At 36.0% G+C, this 18,611-nt stretch overlaps 1 protein-coding gene across 4 annotated transcripts in view; it reads left to right on the forward strand.

Annotated features, from left to right (window-relative positions):
• Positions 1–18,611, forward strand: part of LOC134656866 (zinc finger CCCH domain-containing protein 13) — a 109,956-nt gene that overhangs the window by 55,122 nt on the left and 36,223 nt on the right. For all 4 annotated transcript variants that reach the window (XM_063512396.1, XM_063512398.1, XM_063512397.1 and 1 more), the window contains exon 2: positions 941–983. The gene's annotated coding sequence lies outside the window, so the exon portion shown is untranslated. The remainder of the gene's footprint in view (positions 1–940; positions 984–18,611) is intronic.

The following is an 18,611-nucleotide window of genomic DNA, read 5'->3' on the forward strand; positions in this document are numbered from 1 at the left end:
GTTGATCGTTCAGACCAACTATAAAATTTACACTATACTTAGCCGCAACGAGCAGCGCTAAATTCAACTTTAATGTTTAGGGTGAATGGTTCAATTAAGAGTGAGGCGGAATGGAGGTGCCATAGTCATGCATGACACTTCCATTCACTTTAAACTGATCCTTTTATTAATACCATTACGGTTCACTTTAGATAGTGGTGGTACACGCCGGTGCCGCTTGTAGTCGGAATCGCAAATACACATTAGGTCACTTTACACTGGTACGACCAAGGACTCGACTCGCACTCGTAACACATGGGAACGCACCAGGAAGAGTTTGTATGCTAATGCCCTTATCGCGGTCAATGAACCCGCGATAACGATACCTGTTTACAGCCATTGAACCTATAAATTGTGCTCGTTTAAGATCTTATTGTGATGGGGAAAGGTGCATTGTTGTCTGATTTACATCGTAAAGTGCTTGCTGATAGAGATTGTTTAGGAGAAAGGACCTGCTTCATTTTGTCTTATTTCGAAAGATAGTTTTTATCACCTGTTAGCTGTTAGTTACACTATTTCATAAAATTCTAAGCATTGGTAGCCAAGCTTTCTAAACCGGGAGTTGTGTGTCCGAACCCTTATAGCACCACGTACCAAAAAGTTTATCGCATACTTACTAGACTACGTCCAAATCCCCTCCTGGAGGAAGCCTGGGCTATAACCGTAAAAATAGAAGTTCGCAAATTGCGGGCATTTTTCTCTGTCACTCTAATTACGCCTTCATTGGAGTGAAAGAGAAAGATCCCCGCAATTTGCGAAAATCGGTTTTCGCGGTAGCCCCTCTGTGGTGGGAGATACGTTATTATGTAGGCTGATCATGATGGTGTTTAATAAGTGCCTGAAAATTAAATTTTATTGGCTACTATTATTTATTAACTTATTTGTATTATTTTTGTTTCAGGTCTTTTTAACAGTCAACAGGAGAGACGAAAATCACAATTCTGGTAATTATGGCTATCTAATTCGTAAACTTTCAACAAATCATAATTACCTATGTAAAATTTACATATCCATTGTTCATATTTAATTGTATAATAAATAAGAACAGTATCTAACTATCTATGTATGAAAACAAACATTAAATAGAAACAATGCCATGATAGGTTATGAATGAAAAAAAGCGGCCAAGTGCGAGTCGGACTCGCCCATGAAGGGTTCCGTATTTAGGCGATTTATGACGTATAAAAAAAAACTACTTACTAGATCTCGTTCAAACCAATTTTCGGTGGAAGTTTACATGGTAATGTACATCATATATTTTTTTTTAGTTTTATCATTCTCTTATTTTAGAAGTTACAGGGGGGGGGGGGACACACATTTTACCACTTTGGAAGTGTCTCTCGCGCAAACTATTCAGTTTAGAAAAAAATTATATTAGAAACCTCAATATCATTTTTGAAGACCTATCCATAGATACCCCACACGTATGGGTTTGATGAAAAAAATTTTTTTGAGTTTCAGTTCGAAGTATGGGGAACCCCAAAAATTTATTGTTTTTTTTCTATTTTTGTGTGAAAATCTTAATGCGGTTTACAGAATACATCTACTTACCAAGTTTCAACAGTATAGTTCTTATAGTTTCGGAGAAAAGTGGCTGTGACATACGGACGGACAGACAGACGGACAGACGGACAGACGGACAGACAGACAGACAGACATGACGAATCTATAAGGGTTCCGTTTTTTGCCATTTGGCTACGGAACCCTAAAAAGTGCGTGATTTCATTGAACACGCACGTTATCTCATTACCGTGACTCTGCACATGGGAAATAGGAATGATATATCGTGTGACATATGGCAGTGAGTGTTTATGTGTAAGAGAGAAAATAAACTTTTTACTATAAGAAAACATCTTTTTGAAAGAAGATAAGTACACTCAACTTAAAAGGAAATCTAAAAGTAGGTCAAATAATATGAAATTATAATTTAGGTAGGTACTTATGTATATAATGACAAGACAAATCTGTTAGTGGAGACCGTGCGTTTTGGAGAAATTTTAAACTTGCTGACTTGGAATCCTGATGATATTGGGACAAGTTTTTGAATATGTATTTACCTACAAAGGTACTTAGAAAATGCATACAAAAAATCCTAACTATATTATACATCCGCAATTCCGCACATGAATCCTCCTTTTTATACTCTTTAAAAAGCCACCTCTAGACGAAACTTCGAAAGCTCAGGAGGAAGTGACATCACAGTCAACGGAAGTTATATCACTTCATAGCCTGAACACTGAATTATACGATACGATACGATAACGATGACGGGCCGCAATACAATGTAATTTATAACTCGCATTATAATCATTATATAAATATCGATAGCTAAATAATCGCCCAATGTAAGTTGGAACGTGGTATTATAAAAAGTATTAAGGCTCAGGGGTGTTAGTATTCTGGTCAGTTACCACTGATACCAAAGTTATTTGGTACGTGACGTATATTAAAGGTAAATTAAGGAAGGGGTCTGATAGTTATGGTTGGTGATTGATGAGATTGCGTAAAAAGCATACCGTTAGTTTATTATATTACTCGTTTTTTTATAGTTGCCTATGTACTCTAACAGGAAGGAAGATATAATCAATACCTTAAAACCAAAGGGACTAAAACTAAAATATCTTCCTTACCTACGTTAACTATTTTACAGTTTTCAATTTATTCGTAACTAGGTTCTGCCCGCGATTTCGTCTGCGTAGTATGATGATCCTATTTCTTAATATGCATCGTTTTATGAAACACGCTTATGATTTATGTAAACAAGTCATTACCAGTAATAAACTAATTTGCATCATTTCAGTATTCAATGCACAAATGAAACGAAAGTAATTTATAACATCGATTTAATTAATAATTGTTTAATAAGTACATAATGTACGTCCTACTGTCGAAAAATGCACATTCACCGAAGAAAGTAACTCATTGCAGCGTGATGAAAATCAAGCTCTAATATCCGTATTAGTAAAAGGTATTTGCATCGAACACACGATAAAAACATAATAGTCGATTTACGTATGTTCGCATCCATGATATAAAGGTAATTAAGTGGTGTTCCGCTCGTTTCCGACTTTCGTTTGAAGAACGGGTAAAAAGTGGCGGGTGTTTCTGCGTACATGATTTATCTACACTTTATATGGTTGTTGGAGATTCACTTTTACAGATTGGTTTGTAATGGACGTTAGAATACATTAATGCAATCGTCTTTGTTGGTAATGAAATGTCAAAGTGGAATTTTATGCGACTGAATTGTGTGTATTTCTTTATTGATTGAGCAATAGCTAAGGCACCTAAGCATTTGTATATTTATATATTTTACTAGTTACTTATGCAACGTGTTTTAAAACAGCCAGCTTTTATAATCTTACAAAAACGCATACCAAACTCATTTAAGAAGACTTCCTTTATTTCCTATCTCAGCAAAGAATCTGGGATGTTACATCTTATTTTATTAAAGTAAGCATGTAGATATGGTAAAAATAATACTAAGAATCTTTGGTTATTGAAAAAAAATCTTATACGTAATACTATAGTTTGTTGTATAGGTACGTATACTTGCATACTAGGACAGGTATTATGTATCTAAATTATATGCATGTTTGTGGCTCACTCTTACTAACACAGAAAAGGCGTGGCACAATGCTTTATTGCTATGAATGGTTCACATTATACCAGAATGCGGACGGAAGGCTGTTTCTTCTAACGCCTGTTAGAAATTATGCTAATCACGTGCGGCCTGATCTATTTCCAGTGTCAATGCGACATGGTAATTCCTTATTGGGCTTAGATTCCTAATACAATACTAGGTTTTTTACGTTACTGAAAGACTTCCTAATAGACATAGGTATTTTTAATTACTTGGCTGCCGAACAATGCCGTTTACTAAAGTGTCTACGGTTGCAGTTGCAGATGTTATGCAATTATTGCGTTAGCAACGGTATTAGCTCCAGGTTTCGACTATTTCATTCTTTTTTTATAAACTAGAGGTCAAGCATCCTGCTATAATTCACCAGATCATCATACCATCACCAAGGACCAAGGAAAAATGTCAGTTTCTGGCCATTTAGTACTTTAATTTAATTTTTTGTCGTGATTTTCTGAGTAGATATTAGTCGTTCCTTATAATCCTTATGCATATTTTTTTGTTAGCTTTAACTTACACTAGTTTAACTCTTCCTTTTTTCCTTGTTTTTACTTTTTCGGTCTGGCCCCTGTTTTATCATACACAAAATCTTTTCTGTGACAAATTCATAGAAAAGTTGGTACCGACAATTTTATTGTGAAATAGTGAGTTCTTGACTCGAGATGAGAGCAGCTGATCGCCGATGAACGCCACATCGACTATACCGACGGCTTAATTTCTAGCCAAATATCTGGCGCTCTGCGCGTGCGCACCCAACATGAAACAGAGCACGAACGCGGTGACAGAAAAACCCGGGTTGCGGGCCCGTTACGTCTCCACCGTTACATTCGTAACGGTTACGTAACACGGTACAACCTCCGATAATTATGCATGCCACTGGATTTGCACTATGACTGCTAGTACGCTCCCGTTACACAAACATTCACATGCGCAGAACGTTAAAGCTAGTTAGCGGTAAATGATAATCATATATTGCAAAATATTATACAAAACAAAAAAAAAACACAAATAATTTAGAAAAGCATATTTTTTTTAAGTGGTGAGTATTTTATATGAATCTCTTTATTTAAAACTAATTTTTGAAATTAGAAACCGTGTCTAAGCGAACCAATAATAACAGAAATTCCGTGTTGCGAATTTAGGAAACTGGACCTAAACTCAACAAAGCTTTAGTTTCTGTTGGAAAAAGTTCGGATAACATTTTAATTTCATTAAAAGTCGTGTCTTCGCCCATTTTCAGGCAGAAGCTCGTAGGTATTGTAGACGGGTCACTACTACTACTAATACCAGGCGTGCCTCATTCCGCGATTTCGTCGCTTTGCTACAGGTAGCTAAAAGTATCCGTTTGGCCCCAATTTCGGGGAAAGCTATAAGCCGCGCGTGGCGCTGTCGCCACCTAGCGGCCATATCTGTGCTGATCGTAACAGACGCGTTTTGTTAGAGAGAGAGTCTTCTGTACTTAGTACTATTATTTATTCTATGCTACTACTAACTAGGCTAGTAACCATGACAGTCCTATCCAATTCTGGATACCACGACTGTCAACTTTTCCAACAACAATGCGCCTAATTTGACAACTGTGGCTCGCCGGTGAGTCGCCGGCGCCGGCGCCGGTCACCGACACGCCATACTTGTCACTGTCCATTACCCCCGCGGTTTGTGCGATCGTTGAGTTACGCATTGCGATCGACAGGCATTTATTAATGCGCACTGACAATTATCAATGTTACACGACGAATTCTAGTGCATTCTGTAATGTTTATGAAATTATTTTTGAAGTGAAAACTTCTTTAGCGGCGCTGTGCACTTTTTGAGGTGGGGAAAAAAATGTTAAACTCGCGACAGGTCACTTGACCGACACATTCGACACATTGAAAATTCGTAAGACGGACACGTGACCTGATCGAAAAACTGTTACAATGTCATTGAGTTTTCACTTCTGCCGGCACTCCCGGAGTGCAACCCGTTGTTTTTTTTTTGTTAAATACTGACTTTGTCTTTTCTTATTGACGATTAAAGCTTACGGTTTAGTAAGTTTAGTATTAGTAGCATAGTTTTTATTTATTTAATTGTATCTCAAATCATGTAAAGTAAACTATTTAGCCATTGCAATCAATACTTTGTGTTTTACCCCATTTCGTTTAATATTTTTAAATTAGTCCTCTGATATTTGCCCGTTTTAAATACAGTTACTAAATAGTTAGTGATCAAGAATTTAAAAAATAATCTGATTGTTATCGATATTCGATACCATCCTTGTTAGATGATTCCTTAAGTTATACATACTTACGCACAAACCTGAAAACATTAATCTCCGTTCTTGTAAATTTTTATAAAAAAATCATACAAAAGCATAGCGATTTGAACTCATGGCCTCTAATTTGAAACATTGTTGTTAATAAGAAATCACAGACTGTTCCATAAAGATATGGCTTACTTTATTAGACTTTACAAATATTATAACAATGCAACACAAAGAGCCATAACGAAATAAAAGCGAGATCGAGGCCATCGGCGAGTGTGTGCGGTTCTCAGTCACAGGCTTTGTACGGTCAGACTGTGAACCATGGCCTTGCTATTAAAGACATAGTTTACTTGAAAATTTAAATAAATAGATACAGATATCTGCGCGAGCGAGCAAGCTCGTAACCGGAGTGATGTAAACTTGATTGAAACAATTGTGGACCTTGTTTGAAAACCTGTATAACTCCAGAGGTGTCAAATACATGTTTCCTGTTCATACAATGTTTATCAATGCACTTACATTGTTGATCGTTGATGAGAGAAATATTGCCCTAACCATTAACACTTAACAGAGCACATTCTTTGTACATTTACCTACCTACATAATAAAGCTGAATTCTTGGGCCCATTCTCAATAAATAAATAAATAAATAAATGAAATAAATATTATACCTAGGACATACTAACACAGATTGACTAAGTCCCACAGTAAGCTCAAGAAGGCTTGTGTTGTGGGTACTCAGACAACGATATATGTATATAATATACAAATACATAAATACATAGAATACAAATACATAACACCCAAGACTCAGGAGCAAATATTTGTGCTCATCACACAAATAAATGCCCTTACTGGGATTCGAACCCAGGACCGCGGCTTCACAGGTAGGGTCACTACCCACTAGGACAGACCAGAGGTCAATAAGCCCAGGTAAAGAAGAGGAAACCTAAGACAGCGATGCTAAAGTGTCCTCAATTGTCACACATTCAAGTCACCCTAGCGGACTGGAATAAATAAATAAATATTAAATAAATATTATAGGACATTTTACACAAATTGACTAAGCCCCACGAGTAAGCTCAACCACCAAGTGGAAGAATCATGAAACAAAGCGTAAACGAAACAACTGTGTAAAAACGCGTGACCCTTAAAAAATTGTCACCGTAAAACAGTTCCACTAATGACCAGTGACACGTAAGTAACGCACGGTACGGTGACCGTTAGCGCCGTTACAACACCGGCAGAACAATGAAATTACCCGCAAGCACGATTAGACACTAAACTGGGGCTTGTGACTAACTTTATTGCTTTTAGTTGCTTAATGGCTGAATAGGTGCATGTTTAAATGTTTTAGTAATCTTGGGAATTTTCTGAGTGACGCCATTTTATGTTAATTTCAACGTATTTCGAAGACAGTGGATGACATTGCAAACTCTTATATCTAAAGCCGCAACTCACTCTTTGATTTGTTATTTAGTTGCGTCGCTGCATCACTTTCGTTTGAGATATTGGGGAATGAGATAAGCAGATAATTTTCATGGTGGGATGTCGTAGACATCTTGATAAGACTGCTTTTGAGAAACATCTAAAAAAGGCCTTAGTGGTTTATAAAGAAGAAAAGCTATACCTTATAGTTTCTGATTTTAGCTAAGCCCCAGTTGATAGGTAAACATAATTTTACGTAGACCATAGATAGAGAGGATCCAAAAAATTTGAAATGCATATTACTTAGCGCGACTTGCACCATCCCACAAACGCGGGGTTAACCCGTTAAACCGTTAACCCCGTGTCAAATTGTACTGGTATACTGGTAACAATGGTAACTCCAGGTTTAACGGGTTAACCCTGGGTTAGTGGGATGGTGCAAGTGGCCATTATAGAGTTATCGTGTAATTATTTCCCTATTTAAGTGCATAAACGCTTAGTTGCTTTTTCTATGGTTGCAATTGCCCTTAATTACCTTACGTAATGTATTTACGGTATTAACTCAGTAGTGACAGATACCCTTAAGATCTTCTATTATGTCCGAACCAGCAGGTGTGTCTCATGAAGGCGCTTTCTCTTGACTTTACCTTTCAACCAACATGTGCACTTCTCACGTCCAATAAACCAATATTTACGATCCATCAAACATGACGTATTATTATTGCCTTCTCACTCTCTCCGTGACAATAACTGTTACGAAATGCCCACTATCGGTAATCAATTCCATGACAATTAATCATTTAATAGTACAATTATTCCGTGACATTCAATTCAGATACTACAAACGACCTTAGTAAGTAACCGATACAATTGAATTTAATTATCGAACAGGCACCAGAGACAGTTGAATAAAAAGATTAACAATCTCCATAGAAAATTGCATTCCTTAATACACAGAGGGTAGTGAATCAAGAGAATCTCCACGCAATGCTTCGTGCCTCGTCATTAATGTAGGTGTTGTAAACTATTTGTTTTTTATGGATTAAAGGTTTGTGTGTATTAAAATTGTCACTTACTTCTCTTTAGAACTTAAATTGGACTGGTCTGAAAGCTGTCACAACCACAAAATTATAATGAAAGCATAATAAAGGCGTAGTTTTTATTTTAAAATGCCTAATACTGGACAAGACTCAAACTCTAATTTTAAATGACGCCATACTTCCATTTTGTTAACGCTTTGAGAAAATAAGCAGAGGTCACACACAGTGTTCTGTTCGTTATTGACATACCTGTCTTTATAAATGAATGGTCTCTAAAGATACCAACAGTAATGTATTGTTGACTGTTACCTAATTCGTCTCAGTGAAAGTTTTGCACTTTTGTCTGTCAACTAATAACAATACATAGGGCTCTGTTTCGAAAGGGAATGTGTTTTTTATTTAGATTAAAGTTAACTGTCTTGATTAGCTGTGCCATTGTTTCTTAACTTTCGGCGTTACGGTTGATTCGATAGCCATTCTTTCTTTTTAATGTTGATGTAGAATTTTAGCATCCAATATCTGGGTGACCGAGCTTCGCTCGGAAAACATAAAAAAACTCGAAAATGCGCGTTTTCCCAGAGATAAGACCTAGCTAGATCGATTTTTCGCCCCCAAAAACCCCCATATAGCAAATTTCATCGAAATCGTTAGAGCCGTTTCCGAGATCCCCGAAATATATATATATAAACAAGAATTGCTCGTTTAAAGGTATTAGATAGATAGATTCAGACTGGTTTTCGAGTTGACAAACATACGAGATACGCATTTATTTAATTCGACTTATAAAAAAACTACAATATATAGGTTTGGTTGTGAAAACACATATATCAGTCTAGTCAGAGAGAGAGAGAAACAGTAGGTAATTAATCACATTGAAAAATATACCTACACTAGCTGTTGCCCGCGACTTCGTACGCGTGGATTTGTATATTGGTGGTTATATATTCTACATTAGCTTAGAACATTATGCAGCAAGAGATTGCGGTAGGACGGTTAATCATTTCTTAATTATTAATATTATACAACGCATGAGACTTGTCTTTCACAACCTACGAAGTTTCAAGCCCCTAACTGAATAAAATTGTCCTCGATGTAATCCCTCTAAACCCCCTTAGAAGATTTTCATGTCCTCTATTTAATAAAACCTACTATCTAACTACCTATTTATGAAGTTTCAAGTTCCTAGCTTTAAATAAAATTTGCACCCTAAGACGAACTTTCATCCCCTTTTTAACCCCCTTAGGGGTTGAATTTCCAAAAACGTTGCAATTACTTTTTTTGTAATCGGCTATTATGCCTTTCTAAGAAGTTTCAAAGCATTTGTAATGGATTCAAACATTCAACCCCTGTTTAACCCTGTTAGGGGATGAATTAAGTATACAAAACGCTGACATTACTTTTCCTGTATTTTAATAATATCCCGAAATACAAAGATTCAAGTCCCGCGTTCGAAAAAATGTTTGATATCCATACAAACTTTCAACCCCTTTTTCACCACTTTAGGGGATGAATATTCAATAACGCTGAAATTAGTTTTCTTGTATTTTAATAACATATATGACGAAGCACCAGGAGGCTCGGCGGAACGCTTGTCATCATTGATTAAGTTATCACGTGTGTTGGCATCGTCACTTTCATCATTATCACCCATCGGGGTATAAGGATGGGGAAACGCGGAAATAAAAGCACGTTCTACACGTTTACAAATCACTGATTTTATTTAAATACTCTTTAGATCAAAATAACATATGATTGACACAATAAAATTGGATTAGGAGCCAATAGGTTAGAACACGTGCACCACCGCGCGCAGTTGTCAACAGAATGACAACTGCCGACCGGTCGGCGCCATCTTGCTACCCTATTCGGGGGAAACCCGCTCCTATTTGAATACTACCTTCAATATTTTCATGACTGTCAATGTCAACACAATTTCAAAGATACCCTGAATTTAAATACAATCACCAATCATAATATTTTGACGTTTAAGCAATCAAAACAAACAACTAGCTGTCAAATGTCAACGTGATATCAAAGATACCCTACATTTTAATAACAACCATAATATTTTGACGTTTAACCAATCATAACAAACATAGTTTGATAACTACCATCATTTACTATAATTAAGATACCAACAATTCATCGAAACAAACAACGGAATAACAAACATTCGAAAGTTATCTAAAGATAGAAACAAATACGGGTGCAATATTCGACATCGCGCCGTCATATATATATTTACGAAGTTTTAAGTTCCTAGCTTAAAATAAAATTTGAACTCCATACAAAATTTCAACCCCTTTTTAACCCTGTTAGGGGATTTACAAAACGCTGAAATAACTTTTCCTGTCTTCTAATAATATCCCCAAATACAAAGATTCAAGTCCCGCACTCTCAAAAATATTTGATATCCGTACAAATTTTCAACCCCATGTTTTACCACCTTGGGGGATGAATTTTTAAAAACGCTGAAATTTGTTTTCTTCTATCTTAATTCAATACCTTTTTGCAAAGTTTCAAGTTCCTAGCTTAAAATAAAATTTGCACCCTAAGACGAAATTTCATCCCCTTTTTAACCCACTTAGGGGTTGAATTTCCAAAAACGTTGCAATTACTTCTTTTTGTAATCGGCTATTATGCCTTTCTAAGAAGTTTCAAAGCATTTGTAATGGATTCAAACTTTCAACCCCTGTTTAACCCTGTTAGGGGATGAATTAAGTATACAAAACGCTGACATTACTTTTCCTGTATTTTAATAATATCCCGAAATACAAAGATTCAAGTCCCGCGTTCGAAAAAATGTTTGATATCCATACAAACTTTCAACCCCTTTTTCACCACTTTAGGGGATGAATATTCAAAAACGCTGAAATTAGTTTTCTTGTATTTTAATAACATATATTTTTACGAAGTTTCAAGTTCCTAGCTTAAAATAAAATTTGAACTCCATACAAACTTTCAACCCCTTTTTAACCCTGTTAGGGGTTGAATTTTCAAAAACGCTGAAATTACTTTTCCCGTCTTATAATAAAATCCCCATATACAAAGTTTCAAGTCCAACACTCGCAAAAATATTTGATCTCCATACAAACTTTCAACCCCTTTTTCACCACCTTGGGGGATGAACTTTCGAAAACGCAGAAATTAATTTTCTTGTTTTTTAATATAGTACATTTTTACAAAGTTTCAAATTCCTCGCTTAAAATAAAACTTGCACCCCATACAACCTTTCATCCCCTTTTTAACCCCCTTAGGGGTTGAATTTTTCAAAATCGCTTCTTATCTCTAGTACACTTTATAAATTCAACCTAATGTGCAAATTTCAACTTTCTAGCTTTTGTAGTTTCGGCTCTGCGTTGATGAATCAGTCAGTCAGTCAGTCAGGACACTTGCATTTATATATATAGATTAAGATTATATCAACTAGTAATAGTTTAACCCCACCCCAACACTTGATTTTATAGTAGCTTCTCCTTTTTGGAAGTCGTTTTTGAAGCATATTAAATATATACTCCTAAAATCATCACTTTTTTTAGCATTTATAGAGGCGGACCAAGCTTCTGTACATACCAACCACAAAACAAAGAAGTAATAGAAGCGAAACGTAGGTGTATAGCGTGTGGCAGCATTATGATTAGCTGATCACACTTTCACCACGGGCTACTGTCAGTCGTTGTCAGTTCAGTATGGCGCTTATGAAATGTCAGATGTGAAAACGATTCCAGTTAAAATTACAAATAATTACAAATATGCCGTGCTGCTCCATTTTGGAGTGTAAAAACACTAGCCGGACAAAAAATATTAGACATGGAGGCATTTCATATCATCGGTAAGTATTATTTCATGTAATATTTCAATATTTTTTACATTTTCGGTTTCCGCAAGGATTTTTGGATTGTTTAGTACAAAAATCAAATTTATGTAAATGAGATAAGGTTGATAATCTACTTAGCGTAAAAGTCATGTACGGGTGCGCTATTCGGCCACAGTGCGAGGACCATATCAAAAAAGTTATCGATGTCGATGTTTGTATAAATACACAATTAGTTTTGTTTAGGTTCATACATGTTCTTGATAATTTATTTTTGTTTTTCCTCTAGCTAGATGATCATATCGAAAAAGTCGTCGCTTATGCACATTTTATATTATGTACAAAATATGTTCTTACTTTGTTATTGCTATTCAATGGATTATTTGATTTAAAGTTTTTCTTATAGTATTGTACCCAACTACCCATACATTTTGGCCCGCGGACCGGGGTTTGGAGAGCCCTGATATAGCTGGTCAAGCAAATTCTTGTCAGTAAAAAAAGATGCGAAATTCAAATTTTCTATGGGACGATATCCCTTCGCGCGTACATTTTTTAAATTTGCCGCCTTTTTCTACTGACAAGATCTGCTTGACCAGCTATATTTCCATTGTTTTTAATTAGCGTTTTTTAATAATTTTGCATACGAGTTTATATCGGAGATTCATATTGATGGATGACACAACATTATTGCTTTGTTATGCCTTAACATAATAACGTGCTAGTTAATAAGTATTGTGAACACTTATTAACTACACTTATATACATATTAATTACACTTACTTGCGTGCATGGTACAAAAATAAAAAAAACACAATAAATTTTGAGGCTGCCCCATACTTAGAACTGAAAGTCAAAAAAAATTTTTTCGTCAAACCCACGTGTGGGGTATATATGGGGGATAGGTCTTCAAAAATGATATTGAGGTTTCTAATATCATTTTTTCCCCCTGTAACTTCTAAAATAAGAGAATGATAAAACTAAAAATAATATATGATGTACATTACCATGCAAACTTCTACCGAAAATTGGTTTGAACGAGATCTAGTAAGTAGTTTTTTTTTAATACGTCATAAATCCCCTAAATACGGAACCCTTCACGGGCGAGTCCGACTCGCACTTGCCGCTTTTTATGAAAAAGTAAGTAGGTAACCTAATCTTCGCCAGAAAATATAATATACATATGTATAAAAAACTGAGTAGTTTACGTGTACTTAAACTAATTATTAATAAGCGTTTATCGATATCACACCGAATCATGCACATCCCTATCGCATATGTCAACGTCATAGTCGAATATTTTATCCTATCGCATTCACTCTTGGAAAAGCCATGCAAGTGCAAAAGGGATAGAGCATAAATGACTATTTACAATAAATAAAAATCGTAGTGCAATTTCGACATAATTTTCTTTACTGTAAGGTTCAAATTATTGTGATGGGTGAGGGTTCATAATCCCTTTCGAAATAAGAAAATATGGCCAATTTTTGTGACAGCGTGTTGGCGACATAGGTTCCCATACTAATCCAGGCACATGCCGTTTCCCCTTAGAGCGCGGCGCGCTCTTTCTTTCTTCCGTGATACCAACATAGTAACAGAGTGTAGTAGTGTCACCGTAAATGTCAATCAATTATCTACCTATGACATTTACAGTGATTCTTTTTCACTTTGTCAGTCTAGTTAGCCGGACTATAGCAGTAGGCTAAAATATAGACGCTATAGTTTGTCAAAGGACTATCTCATTTCAAACATAGACAGAGAGAATCATACTATCTTTGTCTTACACTAGTACTAGCACCCAAAAGAAAAGGATGAGTATAGTTATTTTTTGTTCTTATTTACTGACAATTTGGTTTGACCAACTCAAGCTACTATCGATCGCGCTATTTGCGCTACTTAGTTATGTTAGTTGATGCAATGAATATATGTAGTCTGTGCGGAAAGAGAAGAGTCGTGGAATGTATGGGGCCCAATATAATCCACGACTCTTCTCTTTCCGCACAGAGGGCCTACCGCGAACCACGTTCGACGTGTTGGCTCTCTGTCGCACTTGTACATTCGTACGTAAGTGTGACAGGGAGGCAACACGTCGAACGTGGTTCGCGGTAGGCCCTCAGACCCTACTACTCACTATAGACGTGACCTTTCTGAGAACAATGAGAGGATGCCGGCTATTAAGAGTTTTCCGTAAACATGCACACTTCCGACAAAATCCTCACTTTATTTACATTAAGTACAGTCACCATCAGATATATCGGAGCGGCTAAGGCGCTCACAAATATCTGAACACGCCTCTATTGTGAGGGCGTTAGAGTGCGTGTTCAGATACTGTGAATAACTGGGCCGCTCCGATGTATCTGACAGCTGTACATCCCTTTACTTTTTTATGTTACTACAGCTAGTACGTAGTTCCGTATACAGACGTCAATTATAAACATATGTGATCTAGCGACCTATGTTTTTTTTAACAAGAGAGTCGTGTTCAGGATCATTATGAACAGTCACTTGTAGGTATAGCTAAGAACTGCTGCTGAGTGTACTGACATAAGTTCTAAGTTAACCTAAATGGCCGCACTTTGCGGTTTAAAAGGAATTTCCTTCCGTAACGCTCTGGAATTATCTTTGCGAAGGTATTCACAAGATACTACAGAACTGGTATCTTCAGAAATAGAGTGTACAGCGAGCTGCATAATTGCATGGACACATTATTATTCCACATTATTCATTCATAAAGTGGCCATCCAATTATGCGGCCGGGTGTAAATTTTTACAGGTGTTTAGTGTTGCTTCAACTTCCATGTTGTTGCAAGATTCCATATGGCGTATAGTAAGCGCTTACAACCAGGCTTATGTGCCTGTTTGTCACGGACGTGATGTAAAGTTTTTACCACCTTGACACGCAGTTCCTTCCTAACAACAATTAGACAAAAACTGACACTGCTAATCGCGAATTGTCTTCACATATAAACCTTACAATTATGACGCAAGAAAACACACAATGACATATTGTTGTACATATACATTGCTTATCATAGATTTGCATATAATAGATAGGTACATCCTTAATTTGCGTTTGCATTGTCGGTTTTGTTAGGTACAGTAGGCGAAAGATATTCATATAGGAGAAATGACGCCAAGGCTAATTATCCATAAGTGAATATGTATTGAGCTGCCTATACATTACGCTGTGATATATGGAGGGCCAACTGTACGCAGTGTACGACTACCTACGTATGGGACCTACATACAAACCTGTACTTAGTGTTGTGAAATCTGGCCATTAATTTATTGACGGTCTTGAGGAATGTTCCATTATGTAGGACTATAGCTGAAGTCGCAGGTCTGATAGTAGTGTGAAAAACAGAAATATAATTCTGCATTTTAGAACTTCAAGCTTAACTTCGCATAAATATGTCAATGCAAAACTTATACCTTTGTAAAAATAAATGATACGGAAATATCAATAGTACCACTTGCGTAAATAATTTTCACGTCTTATCCTAAATTTTATTTATTATTTATTTTATTTAAACTTAATTGCACAAAATATATACAACAATGTACAAATGGCGGACTTAATGCCAAATGGCATAAATTTTCAATATATTTTGGTTCAAGACGCCACATAGTCCTAGGAACCTATTTTTATTTTAAACCTACTCAAAGCCATTTTTGTGTGTGAGGTTGTTATCTACAATACTAATGAATAATTTGTTTTGAAAACACTAGTAAACAGTTTCTTTAAAAGTAACTAACGTTAAGCATTCCTTACCTTAACCAGCTCACCTATTTCATGAATGAGCGACCGTTGGTTAAACATTTTTCGGATTTTATGCGAACAGCATCCTTGTCAACTTTAACCTTATAGGGCTGTGGCGACCGGCTGCAGGTATGTAGGTGATAGGGCTGTACTAAACTGTTCCGTTGTCGCATTAAATAAAGATGCTATCGTTAAATTTGTACTTAGGACATACTGAAAGTTCCTGGACTGGCCACTTAGAAAAAATAAGTTTTCTCATATATATCGGAATCCAGAAACTTTCAGTATGACCCACGTATTAAATAAGTAAAATATCATGGGCACCTTTGCACCAGGAACAACATGAATTTTCGCTTTCTCTTTTTAAATTTATAATTTTAATTTGTAATCTTAATTAATTCGTTTGATTTAATAAATTATGAATATCCTTGTGTTAAAAACATATAAGGAAGACGTTGATTTAGTATCTTATTAATCTTCTTATTAGGTACGTATTTTATCCAAATTGTGCTAAGTCAGTCTTTATTTCTTTGTTAGTCGCTAGTTTATTTTAAATCGAATTATTTCAAATCGAAAGATATATTATTAAAATGTAAATCATTTTGAATAAACTTCCACCCATCTAAAACACACTTGTATTTATGGTATAGGTTAGGTTGTTATCGTTTATCGTACGTAGTATCGTATGTAGGTACGATACAAAATGTATCTACATATTTACGTACACGAGAAGACAAAAAAAAACGATTATTCATGATTTATGCACCAGCACCTAGATTCACTATAAATGAATACAGAATACAGATTTATCGTAAATCGTCCCCGCTTAAATTATTACACGCTTACCTTAATTTAGGATTAGATTTGAGATTGTCGAGTCATACATGTAAACTCGTAGCTCGTAGGCCATCTCTAGTAGACCAAGTATTGCGACGCGATGTCCGTTCGTTTGACCGGTTTTTTACCTCACGGGTTAGGCTGGTGCGGCGTGCGGCTATGCGTTTTTGCGGACACATAACTTTGCGAAGAGCTAACTCGAGCGAAGTGGAGTTTGTTCAACTTGTTCTCAAGCTACTCTACTTGTAGATGTGTTAAAAGTATATAATCATGCCTAACAGCTTATAAAAATCGCTCTGGCTGGCTCCATCACTCATTAAGTTATATACCATGTAGGTTTCGTCTCTTATTAGAGTTACAAAAGCGTTTATAGTTACTTTACACGCACCAGAAGAGAAAAATAGTCTTCGCAAATGATACCTTTTAACAAAAACTTTATTCAGTGCGCATTCAATCCAACTGAATGATTTTATATTTCCACATTCATTTGTACCCTCTTTTATTAAGTCAAAATCCTTTTAAGGTAGTTAAAACAATAAAATTGAACACTTACCATTTGCCAGATTATCAGCTAAGTGCCTACTTAGAAGTTCAAATGTAAATGTGGTGGACCATGTGGGTTATTAAGTACAATAAACTTTTATTTGACAAAAGTTTTCTTTCGAAAGTGTTCGTTCCATTGTTTAACGTTTCACGTTCAAGTTCGCGACGATATTTGGCAATTTAATTTGTTGTTCGAGTCTCAGTTGAACGCAGGGCAATAACACTTTAAAATTGGAGGTCGTTGCTTTTTGCATCCTTTCCGTTATCTTGTATTATTTTAGTACTATGTGTAAAAGGAATATTATAATAATAATAAATGTGTTTGTTATTCTTTTAGCTTGATAATAAGGTACGATATTGTGCCAAAAAAATTAAGAATTAATTTTGTACACACCGTCTTAAGAAGAAAAGATTTAATAGCATTATCATCTGCCAGGCTCCCACTGCTACTGCTATTTAGAACTTATGAAAAGCACGTGTAAAGCTTGTAAAAAGGGTACCTACAGTAGCAGTGCATAAAATCTCCAATCTGTGATTTGTTCTGCGCCAACACTGATATTTCTGATCGACGGTCTATCGGTATGAAGTGTACCATTTTTTACCACCTACCATCAACCCTCCGTTCCACTTACTATACCAATATGGCCGACCCACACGTTTATAATTGGACCGTTTAAACCGCGGTATTTAGCCAAGCCTAACTTCACCAGTAATTGCCGCTGGTCACCATCAGCAAAAACAGAATGGCCTGAATAACGGAACTAATATCCACATGCCGCCTAATAGCACTAAGGGTAACATTCCATTTCCGACCGCAGCTGCACTACGATAGTGAACGCGTCGCTGTTACTGTCAATTTCCATAGTAAAATACAGTAGTGCAGCTGCGGTTGGAAATGGACTGTCACCTTAACTGTAATAAATTAATCTGTTGCAATATATTTTGTAACGAGATTTGCAAGGATGATGGATTGGGTGTTTCATAAATTCGGAACTGCGGGGCGTGTCAGCGCTGAGATTTGTGAATGGTGGTACCGCGTTGTCATTATAGTCATTTTTTTAAGTTTTATTTATGTAATTTATGTAGCAATTTGGGTTACCTGTTAGTTTTATAGGACACGTGTGCGTGCATACGCATGTCTATAATTGTGTTCATTTCGAAAACAGCTAAAAATTACGCAACTGAACATAGATAGGTACTTATTATAACTACGCGCTCATATTTTAAAACATATAAAAATATACTGTTTATACGACAACGGTTTCACT

This window comes from Cydia amplana, chromosome 19 (assembly GCF_948474715.1).
Source record: "Cydia amplana chromosome 19, ilCydAmpl1.1, whole genome shotgun sequence".
Taxonomy (NCBI): domain Eukaryota; kingdom Metazoa; phylum Arthropoda; class Insecta; order Lepidoptera; family Tortricidae; genus Cydia; species Cydia amplana.